The sequence below is a fragment of the Triturus cristatus genome, chromosome 1_1, assembly GCF_964204655.1.
Source record: "Triturus cristatus chromosome 1_1, aTriCri1.1, whole genome shotgun sequence".
NCBI lineage: Eukaryota > Metazoa > Chordata > Amphibia > Caudata > Salamandridae > Triturus > Triturus cristatus.
In genome coordinates, this window is record NC_140579.1 from 309279592 (window position 1) to 309295035 (window position 15444).

Here is a 15444-nt window from a genome sequence, read left to right on the forward strand (position 1 = left end):
AATGGAAGAATTCGTGGACTGTAACTGAAATTGCTTAGGGTGTGAAACTAAACTCCTATTTAAACATCTCTATCTTGAACGGTAATAGCTCACTGATTTAACGATACTAATACCATGGCTGTGCGGAGGATCAAAACTGACCTTTCGAAAAACAAGCATTCTTTTCTGCCCGTCTGCCGTGGCGAACAATGATAATTTCTCTGGAAAAAAGGGGAATGGTGCGAATAAGTATACTGGATATACCAACGATTTTCGGAATTGTGCAAACCGCTTATGCGGTTATAAAAAAGTCTTACCGCGATCAAGTATCGGTCGAGTGGAGTGGTGAAATCCAATTTAAAAACGTCGGAAGTGTTTGCTTCCTTGTATATTCGCGGTATCGTGAGTCACTCGTCACGTGATAATGAAAAGTGAAAAAAGACGATGTCAACGTGAATATGATGTGGTTAATTCAAACGATGTTAATTCAAACAATGTTGTAATTCAACAAAAATTGAAAGGTTATTCAATTAACCTATTCTATAACTAAGGAAATGAATTGTAGTGCCTATCATGAAATTATGTTCTATGACTCGAGGTGCCGATGTGTCAATAAAGTTTTGAATGGTGAAAAAAGTTGAAAAAAAGGGGAACCTTTAACAATATATCTGCTGTAAATCAATGTGTTAGCGTTTATCACTCCGCGGTCAATGTAGTAAATGTTGATCCTTGAGTGACTATAGAAAAATTTAAGAAGCGGGAAAAGCATCCCGTATTCGATAAGAAATGGTATAACTAATGTATTGTATCTTATTCAGTGGTGACGAAACGATGCTAGAAACCAGGCTTAATCATAGAGACATGGAAAAGTGCATGTAAATTACAGGAAAAATATTGACATTTGTTATCATTATAATCAGTATACTCAATAACATTAATAATTGTATTCAAGGTACAAAAATGGTATGCGTGACATCATGGTCTCCTTACAAGAAACAGTGCAATTCAAACCGATCATTTAAACCTTTTGGTTGAAGCGTGTTAAGATGAGACATCCAGAATATTTCTCTTCTCAAAAGGTGTTGGGAATTGTCTCTTCCTGGGAGGATGGGTACCTGTTCAAGTATACAAAATCGTAATTAACTAGGATTGTGATGATGTTCAGTAAAATGTGAGGCGACTGTGGATTTGGTATTCTTGAGTCTTATATTGCTTTTATGCTCGATAATCCTGGTCTTTAATTTTCTTTGCGTTTTGCCCACATAAGGTAAGCCACATGGGCATTTCAATAAGTAAATCACATTGCTGCTGTCGCATGTACCTGATACCCGTAGTTTGATTTTTGTTCCTTGTGAAGGATGCAATATTTCACTGCCCTGTATTATAGCGTTACAGTTACTACAATTGTAGCATGGAATGGTTCCTCGATATTTAACAGGGGTGACTTCCTCTTTGGGTCTGAGCAATTCTTTGAGGTTACGAGTGCGTTTGTACGCAAATCTTGGAGTGTTGTTAAATATTCCTCTAAAATCTTCTTCTTGTGTGAGTAATGTCCAGTGTTTCAATATGATCCTCTTGATGTTGAAACTTCTTGTAGAAAATTTGGAAACAAATACTGATCTTTGCGAATCGTTTTTGAGTTGAGTTGTCAGTAGCTGTTTTCGTTCCAAATGCCGGACTCTTTCCTGTGCTTGATTTAAGATGGTTTCGGGATATCCTCTTTGTCTGAATTTCTGGATGGTTGAAATTTTGGATTGGTTGTAATGATCTGAATTGGAAGCAATTCTTTTGAGGCGTAAAAGTTGTGAAAATGGTAGATGTTTTTTTAATGAAGGCTGATGGAAACTTGTGAAATGCAAAAAGTTGTTTTTGTCGGTCGGTTTGGTGAATACTTTAGTTTCAAGGTTACCTTCATCGTTAATGACTAGAACATCTAAGAATGGTATTTCCCTTTTATTAATGTGATGTGTAAAACCAATTCTGTCGTCAACCTGATTCAATTCTTCAATGGCTGTTAACAAGAGGGTTTCTGTGCCGTTCCACAGTACAAAAATGTTGTCAATGTACCTTCCATACATAATGATGTATCTGTGCCAGTTTGGATTCGATAAAATGTGTTCTCTGGCTCTGCTGACCAGGTTCTATGGCTCTAAAGCAGCTCTGCTGACCTTGTTCTCTGGCTCTAAAGCAGCTCTGCTGACCCGGTTCTCTGGCTCTAGAGCTGCTCTGCTGACCTGGTGGCTCTAAAGCAGCTCTGCTGACATGGTTCTCTGGCTCTACAGCAGCTCTGCTGACCTGGTTCTATGGCTGTAAAGCAGCTCTGCTGACATGGTTCTCTGGCTCTACAGCAGCTCTGCTGACCTGGTTCTCTGGCTCTAGAGCAGCTCTGCTGACCTGGTGGCTCTAAAGCAGCTCTGCTGACATGGTTCTCTGGCTCTACAGCAGCTCTGCTGACCTAGTTCTCTGGCTCTAAAGCAGCTCTGCTGACCTGGTTCTCTGGCTCTAGAGCAGCTCTGCTGACCTGGTGGCTCTAAAGCAGCTATGCTGACCTGGTTCTGTGGCTCTAATACGGCTCTGTTGACCTGGTTCTCTGGCTCTACTATGGCTCTGCTGACCTGGTTCTCTGGCTCTACAACGGCTCTGCTGACCTGGTTCTGTGGCTCTATAGCAGCTCTGCTGACCTTTTGTCTCTGCCTCTAAAGCAGCTCTGCTGACCTGGTTCTCTGGCTCAAAAGCGGCTTTGCTGACCTGGTTCTATGGCTCTAAAGCAGCTCTGCTGACCTCGTTCTCTGGCTCTTAAGCAGCTCTGCTGACCAGGTTCTATGGCTCTAAAGCAGCTCTGCTGACCTGGTTCTCTGGCTCTAGAGCAGCTCTGCTGACCTGGTGGCTCTAGAGCAGCTCTGCTGACCTGGTTCTGTGGCTCTACTACATCTCTGCTGACCTAGTTCTCTGGCTATAAAGCAGCTCTGCTGACCTGGTTCTCTGGCTCTACAGCAGCTCTGCTGACCTGGTTCTATTGCTCTAGAGCAGTTCTGCTGGTCTGCTGGCTCTAAAGCAGCTCTGCTGACCTGGTTCTCTGGCTCTAATGCAGCTCTGTTGACCTGGTTCTTAGGCTCTGGAGCAGCTCTGCTGACATGGTTCTCTAGCTCTACAACTTCTCTGCTGACCTGGTTCTCTGGCTCTAACGCACCTCTGCAGACCTGGTTCTCAGGCTCTAGAGCAGCTCTGCTGACCTGGTTCTCAGGCTCTAGAGCAGCTCTGCTGACCTGGTTCTGTGGCTATACTATGGCTCTGCTGACCTGGTTCTCTGCCTCTAGAGCAGCTCTGTTGATCTGGTTCTCAGGATCTAGAGCAGCTCTGCTGACCTGGTTGTCTGGCTCTAAAGCAGCTCTGGTGACCTGGCTCTCAGGCTCTAGAGCAGCTCTGCAGACCTGATTTTTAGGCTCTAGAGCAGCTCTGCTGACCTCATTCTGTGGCTCTACTACAGCTCTGCTGACTGGTTCTCTGGCTCTAAAGCAGCTCTGCTGACCTGGTTCTATGGCTCTAGAGCAGCTCTGCTGACCTGCTGGCTCTAAAGCAGCTCTGCTGACCTGGTTCTCTGGCTCTAAAGCAGCGCTGCTGACCTGGTTCTTTGGCTCTAAAGCAGCTCTGCTGACCTGGATCTGTGGCTCTAGAGCAGCTCTGCTGACCTGGATCTCTGCCTCTAGAGCAGCTCTGCTGGCCTGGTTCTCAGGCTCTAGAGCATCTCTGCTGACTTGGTTATCAGGCTCTACAATGGGTTTGCTGACGTGGTTCTCTGGCTCTAAAGCAGCTCTGCTAACATGGTTCTTCGGCTCTAGAGCAGTTCTGCTGACCTGGGTCTCAGCTCTACAAGAGATCTGCTGACCTGGTTCTATGGCTCTAAAGCAGCTCTGCTGACCAGGTTCTATGGCTCTAAAGCAGCTCTGCTGACCTGGTTCTTTGGCTCTAGTGCAACTCTGCTGACCTGGTGGCTCTAAAGCAGCTCTGCTGACCTGGTTCTACGGCTCTAAAGCATCTCTGCTGACCTGGTTCTATGGCTGTAAAGCAGCTCTGCTAACCAGGTTCTGTGGCTCTACTACGGCTCTGCTTACCTGGTTCTCTGGCTCTAAAGCAGCTCAGCTAATCTGGTTCTACGGCTCTAAAGCATCTCTGCTGACCTGGTTCTATGGCTGTAAAGCAGCTCTGCTAACCAGGTTCTATGGCTCTAAAGCAGCTCTGCTGACCTGGTTCTCTGGCTCTAGAGCAGCTCTGATAACCTGGTGGCTCTAGAGCAGCTCTGCTGACCTGTTTCTGTGGCTATACTACAGCTCTGCTGACCTGGTTCTCTGGCTCTAAAGCAGCTCTGCTGACCTGGTTCTATGGCTCTAAAGCAGCTCTGCTGACCAGCTTCTATGGCTCTAAAGGAGCTCTGCTGACCTTGTTCTCTGCCTCTAAAGCAGCTCTGCTAGCCTGGTTCTCTGGCTCTATAGCAGCTCTGCTGACCTGGTGGCTCTAAAGCAGCTCTGCTGACTTGGTTCTCTGTCTCTACAGCAGTTCTGCTGACCTGGTTCTATGGCTACAAAGCAGCTCTGCTGACATGGTTCTCTGGCTCTGCTGACCAGGTTCTATGGCTCTAAAGCAGCTCTGCTGACCTTGTTCTCTGGCTCTAAAGCAGCTCTGCTGACCTGGTTCTCTGGCTCTAGAGCAGCTCTACTGACCTGGTGGCTCTAAAGCAGCTCTGCTGACATGGTTCTCTGGCTCTACAGCAGCTCTGCTGACCTAGTTCTCTGGCTCTACAGCAGCTCTGCTAACCTTGTTCTCTGGCTCTAGAGCAGCTCTGCTGACCTGCTGGCTCTAAAGCAGCTTTGTTGACCTGGTTCTCTGGGTCTAAAGCAGCACTGCTGACCTGGTTCTTTGGCTCCAAAGCAGCTCTGCTGACCTGGATCTGGTGCTCTAGAGCAGCTCTGCTGACCTGGATCTCTGCCTCTAGAGCAGCTCTGCTGACCTGGTTCTCAGGCTCTAGAGCATCTCTACTGACTTGGTTATCAGGCTCTACAATGGCTTTGCTGACGTGGTTCTCTGGCTCTAAAGCAGCTCTGCTAACATGGTTCTTTGGCTCTAGAGCAGTTCTGCTGACCTGGGTCTCAGCTCTACAACAGATCTGCTGACCTGGTTCTATGGATCTAAAGCAGCTCTGCTGACCAGGTTCTATGGCTCTAAAGCAGCTCTGCTGACCTGGTTCTTTGGCTCTAGAGCAACTCTGCTGACTTGGTGGCTCTAAAGCAGCTCTGCTGACCTGGTTCTGTGGCTCTACTACAGCTCTGCTGACCTGGTTCTCTGGCTCTAAAGCAGCTCAGCTAACCTGGTTCTACGGCTCTAAAGCATCTCTGCTGACCTGGTTCTATGGCTACAAAGCAGCTCTGCTGACATGGTTCTCTGGCTCTGCTGACCAGGTTCTATGGCTCTAAAGCAGCTCTGCTGACCTTGTTCTCTGGCTCTAAAGCAGCTCTGCTGACCTGGTTCTGTGGCTCTAGAGCAGCTCTGCTGACCTGGTGGCTCTAAAGCAGCTCTGCTGACATGGTTCTCTGGCTCTACAGCAGCTCTGCTGACCTGGATCTATGGCTGTAAAGCAGCTCTGCTGACATGGTTCTCTGGCTTAACAGCAGCTCTGCTGACTTGGTTCTCTGGCTCTAGAGCAGCTCTGCTGACCTGGTGGCTCTAAAGCAGCTCTGCTGACATGGTTCTCTGGCTCTACAGCAGCTCTGCTGACCTAGTTCTCTGGCTCTAAAGCAGCTCTGCTGACCTGGTACTCTGGCTCTAGAGCAGCTCTGCTGACCTGGTGGCTCTAAAGCAGCTATGCTGACATGGTTCTGTGGCTCTAATACGGCTCTGTTGACCTGGTTCTCTGGCTCTACTATGACTCTGCTGACCTGGTTCTCTGGCTCTACAACGGCTCTGCTGACCTGGTTCTGTGGCTCTAAAGCAGCTCTGCTGACCTGGTTCTATGGCTCTCAAGCAGCTCTGCTGATCAGGTTCTATGGCTCTAAAGAAGCTCTGCTGACCTGGTTCTCTGGCTCTAGAGCAGCTCTGCTGACCTGGTGGCTCCAAAGCAGCTCTGCTGGTCTTGTTCTGTGGGTCTACTATGGCTCTGCTGACCAGGTTCTATGGCTCTAAAGCAGCTCTGCTGATCTGGTTCTATGGCTCTAAAGCAGCTCTGCTGACCTGGTTCTATGGCTCTAAAGCAGCTCTGCTGACCAGGTTCTATGGCTCTAAAGCAGCTCTGCTGACCTGGTTCTCTGGCTCTAGAGCAGCTCTGCTGACCTGGTGGCTCTAGAGCAGCTCTGCTGACCTGGTTCTGTGGCTCTACTACATCTCTGCTGACCTAGTTCTCTGGCTCTACAGCAGCTCTGCTGACCTGGTTCTTAGGCTCTAGAGCAGTTCTGCTGACCTGGGTCTCAGCTCTACAACAGATCTGCTGACCTGGTTCTATGGCTCTAAAGCAGCTCTGCTGACCAGGTTCTATGGCTCTAAAGCAGCTCTGCTGACCTGGTTCTTTGGCTCTAGAGCAACTCTGCTGACCTGGTGGCTCTAAAGCAGCTCTGCTGACCTGGTTCTGTGGCTCTACTACAGCTCTGCTGACCTGGTTCTCTGGCTCTAAAGCAGCTCAGCTAACCTGGTTCTACGGCTCTAAAGCATCTCTGCTGACCTGGTTCTATGGCTACAAAGCAGCTCTGCTGACATGGTTCTCTGGCTCTGCTGACCAGGTTCTATGGCTCTAAAGCAGCTCTGCTGACCTTGTTCTCTGGCTCTAAAGCAGCTCTGCTGACCTGGTTCTCTGGCTCTAGAGCAGCTCTGCTGACATGGTTCTCTGGCTCTACAGCAGATCTGCTGACCTGGTTCTATGGCTGTAAAGCAGCTCTGCTGACATGGTTCTCTAGCTCTACAGCAGCTCTGCTGACCTGGTTCTATGGCTGTAAAGCAGCTCTGCTGACATGGTTCTCTGGCTCTACAGCAGCTCTGCTGACCTGGTTCTCTGGCTCTAGAGCAGCTCTGCTGACCTGGTGGCTCTAAAGCAGCTCTGCTGACATGGTTCTCTGGCTCTACAGCAGCTCTGCTGACCTAGTTCTCTGGCTCTAAAGCAGCTCTGCTGACCTGGTACTCTGGCTCTAGAGCAGCTCTGCTGACCTGGTGGCTCTAAAGCAGCTTTGCTGACCTGGTTCTGTGGCTCTAATACGGCTCTGTTGACCTGGTTCTCTGGCTCTACTATGGCTCTGCTGACCTGGTTCTCTGGCTCTACAACGGCTCTGCTGACCTGGTTCTGTGGCTCTAAAGCAGCTCTGCTGACCTGGTTCTATGGCTCTAAAGCAGCTCTGCTGATCAGGTTCTATGGCTCTAAAGAAGCTCTGCTGACCTGGTTCTCTGGCTCTAGAGCAGCTCTGCTGACCTGGTGGCTCCAAAGCAGCTCTGCTGGTCTTGTTCTGTGGGTCTACTATGGCTCTGCTGACCTGGTTCTATGGCTCTAAAGCAGCTCTGCTGATCTGGTTCTATGGCTCTAAAGCAGCTCTGCTGACATGGTTCTATGGCTCTAAAGCAGCTCTGCTGACCTGGTTCTCTGGCTCTAGAGCAGCTCTGCTGACCTGGTGGCTCTAGAGCAGCACTGCTGACCTGGTTCTGTGGCTCTACTACATCTCTGCTGACCTAGTTCTCTGGCTATAAAGCAGCTCTGCTGACCTGGTTCTCTGGCTCTACAGCAGCTCTGCTGACCTGGTTCTTAGGCTCTAGAGCAGGGCTGCTGGCCTAGTTCTCTGGCTCTAAAGCAGCTCTGCTGACCTGGTTCTCTGGCTCTAAAGCAGCTCTGCTGACGTGGTTCTCTGGTTCTAAATACGCTCTGCTGACCATGTTCTCTACGTCTAAAGCAGTTCTGCTGACCTGTTTTCTCTGGCTCTACAGCAGCTCTTCTGACCTGGTTCCCTGGCTCTAGAGCAGCTCTGCTGACCTGTTTCTTAGGCTCTAGAGCAGTTCTGTTGACTTGGTTCTATGGCTCTGAAGCAGCTCTGCTGACCTGGTTCTATGGATCTAAAGCAGCTCTGCTGACGTGGTTCTCTGGCTCTAAAGCAGCTCTGCTGACCTTTTGTCTCTGCCTCTAAAGCAGCTCTGCTGACCTGGTTTCTCTGGCTCTAAAGCAGCTCTGCTGACCTGGTTCTCTGGCTCTACAACGGCTCTGCTGACCTAGTTCTCTGGCTCTACAACGGCTCTGCTGACCATGTACTCTGGCTCGAAAGCAGCTCTGCTGACCTTGTTCTCCTGCTCGAAAGGAGCTCTGCTGACGTGGTTCTCTGTCTCTAAAGCAGCTCTGCTAACATGGTTCTTTGGCTCTAGAGCAGTTCTGCTGACCTGGGTTTCAGCTCTACAACAGATCTGCTGACCTGGTTCTATGGCTCTAAAGCAGCTCTGCTGACCAGGTTCTATGGCTCTAAAGCAGCTCTGCTGACCTGGTTCTTTGGCTCTAGAGCAACTCTGCTGACCTGGTGGCTCTAAAGCAGCTCTGCTGACCTGGTTCTGTGGCTCTACTACAGCTCTGCTGACCTGGTTCTCTGGCTCTAAAGCAGCTCAGCTAACCTGGTTCTACGGCTCTAAAGCATCTCTGCTGACCTGGTTCTATGGCTACAAAGAAGCTCTGCTGACATGGTTCTCCTGCTATGCTGACCAGGTTCTATGGCTCTAAAGCAGCTCTGCTGACCTTGTTCTCTGGCTCTAAAGCAGCTCTGCTGACCTGGTTCTCTGGCTCTAGAGCAGCTCTGCTGACCTGGTGGCTCTAAAGCAGCTCTGCTGAAATGGTTCTCTGGCTCTACAGCAGCTCTGCTGACCTGGTTCTATGGCTGTAAAGCAGCTCTGCTGACATGGTTCTCTGGCTCTACAGCAGCTCTGCTGACCTGGTTCTCTGGCTCTAGAGCAGCTCTGCTGACCTGGTGGCTCTAAAGCAGCTCTGCTGACATGGTTCTCTGGCTCTACAGCAGCTCTGCTGACCTAGTTCTCTGGCTCTAAAGCAGCTCTGCTGACCTGGTTCTCTGGCTCTAGAGCAGCTCTGCTGACCTGGTGGCTCTAAAGCAGCTATGCTGACCTGGTTCTGTGGCTCTAATACGGCTCTGTTGACCTGGTTCTCTGGCTCTACTATGGCTCTGCTGACCTGGTTCTCTGGCTCTACAACGGCTCTGCTGACCTGGTTCTGTGGCTCTAAAGCAGCTCTGCTGACCTGGTTCTATGGCTTTAAAGCAGCTCTGCTGATCAGGTTCTATGGCTCTAAAGAAGCTCTGCTGACCTGGTTCTCTGGCTCTAGAGCAGCTCTGCTGACCTGGTGGCTCCAAAGCAGCTCTGCTGGTCTTGTTCTGTGGGTCTACTATGGCTCTGCTGACCTGGTTCTATGGCTCTAAAGCAGCTCTGCTGACCTGGTTCTATGGCTCTAAAGCAGCTCTGCTGACCAGGTTCTATGGCTCTAAAGCAGCTCTGCTGACCTGGTTCTGTGGCTCTACTACATCTCTGCTGACCTAGTTCTCTGGCTATAAAGCAGCTCTGCTGACCTGGTTCTCTGGCTCTACAGCAGCTCTGCTGACCTGGTTCTTAGGCTCTAGAGCAGGTATGCTGGCCTAGTTCTCTGGCTCTAAAGCAGCTCTGCTGACCTGGTTCTCTGGCTCTAAAGCAGCTCTGCTGACGTGGTTCTCTGGTTCTAAATCAGCTCTGCTGACCCGGTTCTCTCCGTCTAAAGCAGTTCTGCTGACCTGTTTTCTCTGGCTCTACAGCAGCTCTGCTGACCTGTTTCTTAGGCTCTAGAGCAGTTCTGTTGACTTGGTTCTATGGCTCTAAAGCAGCTCTGCTGACCTGGTTCTCTGGCTATAAAGCAGCTCTGCTGACGTGGTTCTCTGGCTCTAAAGCAGCTCTGCTGACCTTTTGTCTCTGCCTCTAAAGCAGCTCTGCTAACCTGGTTTCTCTGGCTCTAAAGTAGCTCTGCTGACCTGGTTCTCTGGCTCTACAACGGCTCTGCTGACCTAGTTCTTTGGCTCTACAACGGCTCTGCTGACCACGTACTCTGGCTCAAAAGCAGCTCTGCTGACCTTGTTCTCTGGCTCGAAAGCAGCTCTGCTGACCTGGTTCTCAGGCTCTAGAGCAGCTCTACTGACATTGTTTTTAGGCTCTAGAGCAGCTCTGCTGACCTAGTTCTGTGGCTCTACTATGGATCTGCTGACCTGGTTCTCTGCCTCTAGAGCAGCTCTGCTGACCTGGTTCTCAGGCTCTAGAGCAGCTCTGCTGACCTGGTTCTCAGGCTCTAGAGCAGCTCTGCTGAAATGGTTATCTGGCTCTAAAGCAGCTCTGCTGACCTGGTTCTCAGGCTCTAGAGCAGCACTGCTGACCTGGTTTTTAGGCTCTAGAGCAGCTCTGCTGACCTGGTTCTGTGGCTCTACTACGGCTCTGGTGACCTGGTGCTCTGGCTCAAAAGCAGCTCTGCTGACCTGGTTCTATGGCCCTAAAGCAGTTCTGCTGACCTGGTTCTATGGCTCTAAAGCAGCTCTGCTGACCTGGTTGTTAGGCTCTAGAGCAGCTCTGCTAACTTGGTTCTCTGGCTCTAAAGCAGCTCTGCTCACCTGGTTTCTCTGGCTCTACAGCAGCTCTGCTCACCTGGTTTCGCTGGCTCTACAGCAGCTCTGCTCACCTGTTTCTTAGTCTCTAGAGCAGCTCTGTTGACCTGATTCTATGGCTCTAAAGCAGCTCTGCTGACCTGGTTCTTTGGCTTTGAAGCAGCTCTGCTGACCTGGTTGTCTGGCTCTAGAGCACCTCTGCTGACGTGGTTCTCTCCCTCTAAAGCAGCTCTGCAGACATGGTTCTCTGGCTCTAAAGCAGCTCTGCTGACCTTGTTCTCTTCCTCTAAAGCAGCTCTGCTCACCTGGCTTCTCTGACTCTACAGCAGCTCTGCTCACCTGGTTCTCTGGCTCTAGAGCACCTCTGCTGACCTGGTTCTCTGGCTCTAAAGCGACTCTGCTGACCTAGTTCTCTGGCTCTAAAGTGGCTCTGCTGACCTGGTTCTCAGGCTCTAAAGCGGCTCTGGTGACCTGGTTCTCTCCCTCTAAAGCAGCTCTGCTGACCTGGTTCTCTTGCTCTAGAGCAGCACTGCTGACCTGGGTTCTCTGGCTCTACAGCTGCTCTGCTGTTCTGGTTCTCTGGCTCTAAAGCAGCTCTGCTGACCTAGTTCTCTGGCTTTAAAGCAGCTCTGCTGACCTGGATCTCTGCCTCTACAGCAGCTCTGCTAGCCTGGTTCTTAGGCTCTAGAGCAGCTCTGCTGACCTTGTTCTCTGACTCTAAAGGAGCTCTGCTGACCTGGTTCTCTGGCTCTAAAGCGTCTGTGCTGACCTGATTCACTGGCTCTAAAGCGGCTCTGGTGACCTGGTGCTCTGGCTCTAAATCAGCTCTGCTGACCTTGTTCTATGGCTCTAAAGCAGCTCTGCTGACATGGTTCTATGGCTCTTAAGCAGCTCTGCTGACCTGGTTCTCTGGCTTTGAAGCAGCTCTGCTGACCTGGTTCTCTGGCTCTAGAGCATCTCTGCTGACCTGGTTCTCTCACTCTAAAGCAGTCTTGCTGACCTGATTCTCTGGCTCTAAAGCTGCTCTGCTGACCTAGTTATCAGGCTCTAGAGCAGCTCTGCTGACCTGGTTCTCAGGTTCTAGAGCAGCTCTGCTGACCTGGTTCTCAGACTTTAGAGCAGCTCTGCTGAACTGGTTCTCTGGCTCTACAGCAGCTCTGCTGACCTGGTTCTCTGGCTCTAAAGAAGCTCTGCTGAACTGTTTCTTAGGCTCTAGAGCAGCTGTTTTGACCTGATTCTATGGCTCTAAAGCAGCTCTGCTGACCTGGTTCTCTGGCTTTGAAGCAGGTCTGCTGACCTAGTTCTCTGGCTCTAGAGCAGCGCTGCTGACCTGGTTCTCTCCCTCTAAAGCAGCTCTGCAGACCTGGTTCTCTGGCTCTAAAGCAGCTCTGCAGACATTGTTCTCTGCCTCTAAAGCAGCTCTGCTCACCTGGGTTCCATGGCTCTACAGCAGCTCTGCTCACCTGGTTCTCTGGCTCTAGAGCAGCTCTGCTGACCTGGTTCTTAGGCTCTAGAGCAGCTCTGCTGACCTGGTTCTCTTGCTCTACAAAGGCTCTGCTAACCTGGTTCTCTGGCTCTACAACGGCTTTCCTGACCTGGTTCTCTGGCTGTAAAACAGCTCTGCTGACCTGGTTCTCTGGCTCTAAAGCCGCTCTGCTGACCTGTTTCTCTGTCTCAAGAGCAGCTATGCTGTCCTAGTTCTCTGGCTCTAAAGCAGCTCTGCTGACCTGGTTCTCTGGCCCCTAAGTGGCTCTGGTGACCTTGTTCTCTCCCTCTAAAGCAGCTCTGCTGACCTGGTTCTCCTGCTCTAGAGCAGCACTGCTGACCTGGGTTCTCTGGCTCTACAACGGCTCGGCTGTTCTGGTTCTATGGCTCTAAAGCAGCTCTGCTGACCTAGTTCTATGGCTTTAAAGCAGCTCTGCTGACCTGGATCTCTGCCTCTACAGCAGCTCTGCTGGCCTAGTTCTTAGGTTCTAGAGCAGCTCTGCTGACCTGATTCACTGGCTCTAAAGCGGCTCTGGTGACCTGGTTCTCTGTCTCTAAATCAGCTCTGCTGACCTGGTTCTATGGCTCTAAAGCAGCTCTGCTGATATGGTTCTATGGCTCTACAGCAGCTCTGCGGATCTGGTTCTCTGGCTCGAAAGCAGCTCTGCTGACCTGGTTCTCAGGCTCTAGAGCAGCTCTGCTGACTTGGTTCTCAGGCTCTAGAGCAGCTCTGCTGACCTGGTTCTCAGACTCTAGAACAGCTCTGCTGACCTGGTTCTCTGGCTCTAAAGCAGCTCTGCTTACCTGGTTCTCTGGCTCTAAAGCAGCTCTGCTTACCTGGTTCTCGGGCTCTAGAGCAGCTCTGCTGACCTGTTTTTTTAGGCTCTAGAGCAGCTCTGCTGACGTGGTTCTGTGGCCCTACTACGGCTCTGGTGACCTGGTGCTCTGGCTCTAAAGCAGCTCTGCTGACCCGGTTCTATGGCTCTAAAGCAGCTCTGCTGACCTGGTTCTATGACTCTAAAGCAGCTCTGCTGACCTGGTTGTTAGGCTCTAGAGCAGCTCTGCTGACTTGGTTCTATGGCTCTAAAGCAGCTCTGCTGACCTGGTTCTATGGCTCTACAGCAGCTCTGCTGGACTGGTTCTTAGGCTCTAGAGCAGGTCTGCTGACCTGGTTCACTGGCTCTAAAGCAGCTCTGCTGACCTGGTTCTGTGGCTCTAAAGCAGCTCTGCTGAAGTGGTTCTCTGGCTCTAAAGCAGCTATGCTGACCTGGTTCTCTGGCTCTAAATCAGCTCTGCTGAACTGATTCTCTCCCTCTAAAAGAGGTCTGCTGACCTGTTTTCTCTGGCTCTACAGCAGCTATGCTGACCTGGTTCTCTGGCTCTAAATCAGCTCTGCTGACCTGATTCTCTCCCTCTAAAAGAGCTCTGCTGACCTGTTTTCTCTGGCTCTACAGCAGCTATGCTGTCCTAGTTCTCTGGCTCTAAAGCAACTCTGCTGACCTGGTTCTCTGGCTCCTAAGCGGCTCTGGTGACCTTGTTCTCTCCCTCTAAAGCAGCTCTGCTGACCTGGTTCTCCTGCTCTAGAGCAGCACTGCTGACCTAGGTTCTCTGGCTCTACAACGGCTCTGCTGTTCTGGTTCTATGGCTCTAAAGCAGCTCTGCTGACCTAGTTCTATGGCTTTAAAGCAACTCTGCTGACCTGGATCTCTGCCTCTACAGCAGCTCTGCTGGCCTAGTTCTTAGGTTCTAGAGCAGCTCTGATGACCTGATTCACTGGCTCTAAAGCGGCTCTGGTGACCTGGTTCTCTGTCTCTAAATCAGCTCTGCTGACCTGGTTCTATGGCTCTAAAGCAGCTCTGCTGATATGGTTCTATGGCTCTACAGCAGCTCTGCGGATCTGGTTCTCTGGCTCGAAAGCAGCTCTGCTGACCTGGTTCTCAGGCTCTAGAGCAGCTCTGCTGACCTGGTTCTCAGGCTCTAGAGCAGCTCTGCTGACCTGGTTCTCAGACTCTAGAACAGCTCTGCTGACCTGGTTCTCTGGCTCTAAAGCAGCTCTGCTTACCTGGTTCTCGGGCTCTAGAGCAGCTCTGCTGACCTGTTTTTTTAGGCTCTAGAGCAGCTCTGCTGACGTGGTTCTGTGGCCCTACTACGGCTCTGGTGACCTGGTGCCCTGGCTCTAAAGCTGCTCTGCTGACCCGGTTCTATGGCTCTAAAGCAGCTCTGCTGACCTGGTTCTATGACTCTAAAGCAGCTCTGCTGACCTGGTTGTTAGGCTCTAGAGCAGCTCTGCTGACCTGGTTCTATGGCTCTAAAGCAGCTCTGCTGACCTGGTTCTATGGCTCTACAGCAGCTCTGCTGGACTGGTTCTTAGGCTCTAGAGCAGGTCTGCTGACCTGGTTCACTGGCTCTAAAGCAGCTCTGCTGACCTGGTTCTCTGGCTCTAAAGCAGCTCTGCTGACGTGGTTCTCTGGCTCTAAAGCAGCTATGCTGACCTGGTTCTCTGGCTCTAAATCAGCTCTGCTGACCTGATTCTCTCCCTCTAAAAGAGCTCTGCTTACCTGTTTTCTCTGGCTCTACAGCAGCTCTGCTGACCTGGTTCTCTGGCTCTAAAGCAGCTCTGCTGAACTGTTTCTTAGGCTCTAGAGCAGCTGTTTTGACTTGATTCTATGGCTCTAAAGCAGCTCTGCTGACCTGGTTCTCTGGCTTTGAAGCAGCTCTGCTGACCTAGTTCTCTGGCTCTAGAGCTGCTCTGCTGACTTGGTTCTCTCCCTCTAAAGCAGCTCTGCAGACCTGGTTCTCTGGCTCTAAATCAGCTCTGCTGACCTTTTTCTCTGCCTCTAAAGCAGCTCTGCTCACCTGGTTTCCATGGCTCTACAGCAGCTCTGCTGACCTGGTTCTCTGGCTCTACTATGGCTCTGCTGACCTGGTTCTCTGGCTCTACAACGGCTCTCCTGACCTGGTTCTCTGGCTCTACAGCAGCTCTGCTGACCTGGTTCTTAGGCTCTATAGCAGGTCTGCTGATCTGGTTCTCTCGCTCTAAAGCAGCTCTGCTGACCTGGTTCTCTGGCTCTAAAGCAGCTCTGCTGACGTGGTTCTCTGGCTCTAAATCAGCTCTGCTGACCTGGTTCTCTCCCTCTAAAGCAGCTCTGCTGAACTGTTTTGTCTGGCTCTACAGCAGCTCTGCTGACCTGGTTCTCTGGCTCTAGAGCAGATCTGCTGACCTGTTTCTTAGGCTCTAGAGCAGCTCTGCTGACCTGGTTCTCAGGCTCTAAAGCAGCTCTGCTGACCTGGTTCTCTGTCTCTAGAGCAGCTATGCTGACCTAGTTCTCTGCCTCTAAAGCAGCTCTGC